At 46.5% G+C, this 3,714-nt stretch overlaps 1 pseudogene; it reads right to left on the bottom strand.

Annotated features, from left to right (window-relative positions):
* Positions 1-2,003: 2,003 nt before the first annotated feature.
* Positions 2,004-3,127, bottom strand: LOC142844447 (poly(rC)-binding protein 2 pseudogene; annotated as a pseudogene).
* Positions 3,128-3,714: the final 587 nt, after the last annotated feature.

Raw genomic sequence — 3,714 nt, 5'->3', positions numbered from 1 at the left:
GCATCCAGTTCTCTTAACCTTTGAGCCATCTCTCCAAACCCAGCATCAGACTCTTAAAGAGCTGAAGAGATAGCTCAATCAGTACAGGGCTTGCAGCACAAGCACGGGGACCTATGTTCCATCCCCGAACCCATGCTTTCTTTTAAAAAAATGCAGGCACAGTTGGGGGGGCATAGAGCCAAGATGATCTCTGGAATTCCTTGGCCAGACAACCTACCCTACTCAACAAGCCAGGCCAGTAAGAGACCTTGACTCAAAAGACAAATTGAAGTCTGTCTGTCTGTCTCTCTCTTTCTCCCTCCCTCCTACACACACACACACACACACAAGCACATGCATGCACACACCCCTGACATATAGTATCACACCCGGCTTAAGCAGATATGCAGAGCCCTCAGATCCCCAGCAAATAACACATAATAACTCTGCCTTGTCATTAAGTCATTGTGGGCAGAAGCAGAAGGAGCTGTGTTTTAACTGAGATGTAAAGGGTCGTCTTTGAGAGACCTCCACTCCAGGAGAAACCATCAGATCAGAGTTGCCTGCAGACTACCTGAAGTTCAAACCAGCTGCGAGACTGTGCCCCCCCGCCCGTCTCCACGGGCAGCAGCATTTTCCTCCCCGTCCTCCCCTGCATGAAGCAATCCGTGCACTCTGTAATTAAGAAATCCACTAATTACAGCACAGGTCTGAGATGAACGTAGCTGTGTTCCACTGGGGGACTGTCAACTCCCCTGGAAGGGCGAACACGTTGAAGTGGGTGGGTTCTGACAGGCAGCTCGGCTGCTTCTCCCGAATGCCTCACCTCAAGGTGCAGAGACAGATTGTTCAGCTCTCAGGTAGAAGCCCTAGATGGTTTCCGGGTATAAAAATTGAAGAGGCTAGGCAGCAGACGGTTTATTAGCAAAGGTAGTGTTACATGGATGGAGGTATTCAAGTGAATAGTCCACAGCACTTGAGATTATACATGCATGGGCAACCACACAGTATGTGTGTGTGTGTATGTGTGTGTGTGTGTGTGTGTGTGTGTGTGTGTGTGTGTGTGTGTGTGTGTGTTTCTGAGGCTTGAATCTTAAGGAGTTTGTGCATGTTAGGCAAGCACTCTGCAACTGAACTGCAAGTCCAGCCCTCTTTTTTCCAAATCTCAGTAAATTGCTCAGGCTAGCCTTGAACTCACTACATAGTCTAGGAAGGCCTCCACTGGGTAATGGACCTGTCTTCATCGTTTTTGAAAACTCCTAGATTCATATTTAGTGATACTTTTGTTTTCAGATGATGCCACCTTTCCAGTCAACACTAACCATTGTCACGCTTCCTTCTCAGTAACCCCACTAGCAATTCAATGTCACTTCTTTTACTCTTTATTGTCTCTTCTGCTTGCCCCTCGAGAACCAAGGCTCCCTTTCCCCCAGACTGCCACAACGAGGCTCCTTTTATGGAGTATTTTAGACAAACACCTCCGTAGAGATCTGCCTAACTGGGTCGTGTGGTCTTCAGGACTTCACAGATTATGTGTCTCTACTGTCACTAGAACTATTTTTGTGGAGTTTTTAAGTAAGATGCCCTGTTGGCAAAGGGCTATTTGCTGACTCTAAATCCCAGATTTTCCCACTGAAGGGCTCTCTGGGACAATCTACTCACAGCTATGGCGATCGCTGTAAAGAAAGGTTTGCTGTTTCTGTCGAGGAATTAGTGGAGCTGGGGAGGTTATTTACACAAGCTGTCCTATGCTTGACTATTTTTTTTCATCTTGTTAATTTTTTTTGAAAAGTTCCTGACATTACATAACTAAACTGAAATGTATTAATATTCCACTTTTACATTTCCATGACAAACAAAAATTCATGAGCCGAAAAAAAACCCAAAAAAGGAAAAGGGGGGGAGAAGCTTATAAAACTAAATATGGATATCTCAGCGTAACTGCTGAACAGAGAAAGAATTAAAACACTTTCAATTAAAAAATCATGAGTGAATGATAAAGTGTGTAGAAACTGAAAATTTATAAACTGAAACCGCTGACTGTTCAGAAACTACACAGATGGATCATGGGTGGTGGTGAACAGCAGAAAGGGATTATGGATGAATCTGCACTGTTCTAGTTGCTCCCTGTGCCACCTCTCTCCGAGGAAAGCCTGACATTGATTAGATACTGAGCCAGGTTGATGCTGGCAGCAGACCCAGTGATGGTGACCTGCCTATCAGTAGATCCTTCCAATGGGTTTGCGACTTTGATCTGCACCCCAGACATCTGATGAATCTCATTGATTTGGGTGCCCTGACACCCAGTTATGCAGCCAACCAAATCATTTGGAATGGTGAATTCATGAGAAGTAGTTTGAGCAGATGTATTCCAACCTGCCCAATAGCCTTTCACCTCTGGAGAGCTGGATCCGATGCCACTGAATCCGGTGTTGCCATGGGTCATGGGAAAATGAGACTGTTGCATTGCCAACTGGTGCAGCTTGGTCAAGTCTGCCTGGGGAATGGCATACTGTCCTTGAATAATATAGGCCTGGCCACCTGCAAAGATGACTGGAGAACTCGAGGGCTTGGGCCGGTACGGGATGGCCATGCCTTTTCGGGTGGATTTCACCATGACCACGCAGATCTGTTTGACTCACTCAGTGATGGATTGTGAAATGCCAACAGTAGTGACTGCCCACTCGGGTTGAGCTGGGGAGCACATCCCCTGCCACCTGGACCTGATTTCCTGTTCTCTCTCTATTTCCTTGATCTAGCAACCCCCTTTTCCAATGAAAGAGCCACACTGACTAGCAGGGACCACGAGCCATAAGGTAACTGGGGGTCTGCTGGCAGCTGTGCTATTGGTCACATAGCCGCGTATGTCCTCTTCCAGTTTATCAATGATCATAGCAAAGGCTTTGAAGATGGCACTAGTTGGTCCAGCCAAAGTGATAATTCTCTCTGGACAGTTCTTTTCTGAGATGTGGATCCGTACACCACTCTCCTCGCGCACCTTCTTAACAGAGTCTCCTTTCTTTCCGATGACACCGCCAACTTCCTTCCCTGATAGTAGCCCGATAGCAAGAGTGACATTTAATCCACCTTCAATCGACTGTTTTAAAGCAGGAAAGACTTTTTTCAACAATGTAATTAATGAAATCATTAGGAAGGATGTCTACGGACTCACGGACTGCGCGAAAGGTGTGCTATGCATTGCTCCTCCATGTCCATGTAGGGAAGCTGAGAGGCAGCGAACGTAAAGAAAGCAGCTGGGATTTAGAGGGCTTGGAGCCGAGCTTGCCATTGCCATTCCAAACTCTGGGCAACCTTGAGCTCGGAGTTCTGAGCTCCGTTTCTGGGCGGGGTGGGGGGTAGGGGGCAGAGGGGTGGGGTGGGAGGCAGCCTTTCTATAGCACCTACTGTAGAACTGGAAAGATGTCAGGCTCCCAGTTTTCTTCATTTCAGAGGGAAACTGGTAATGTTCCTAGCTCCTCCATGATTGAAAAGAGAAGTCAAGAAACCTTAATTGGGTTCCTAGTTGGTATAATTCGTGTGTGTGTGTGTGTGTGTGTGTGTGTGTGTGTGTGTGTGTGAGAGAGAGAGAGAGAGAGAGAGAGAGAGAGAGAGAGAGAGAGAGAGATTTAGTTTTCAACTACAACAGGATTTTTTATTTTATTTCATACTTAGAAAGGGATGACATTGGAGAAAGGGGAAACGATGAGCTCTCGTTTTGAAATTATGCGTGTACCA

Source organism: Microtus pennsylvanicus, chromosome 2 (genome assembly GCF_037038515.1).
Source record: "Microtus pennsylvanicus isolate mMicPen1 chromosome 2, mMicPen1.hap1, whole genome shotgun sequence".
NCBI lineage: Eukaryota > Metazoa > Chordata > Mammalia > Rodentia > Cricetidae > Microtus > Microtus pennsylvanicus.
The sequence above is the reverse complement of the archived record's forward strand: the minus strand, read 5'-3'. Positions and strand labels throughout refer to the sequence as shown.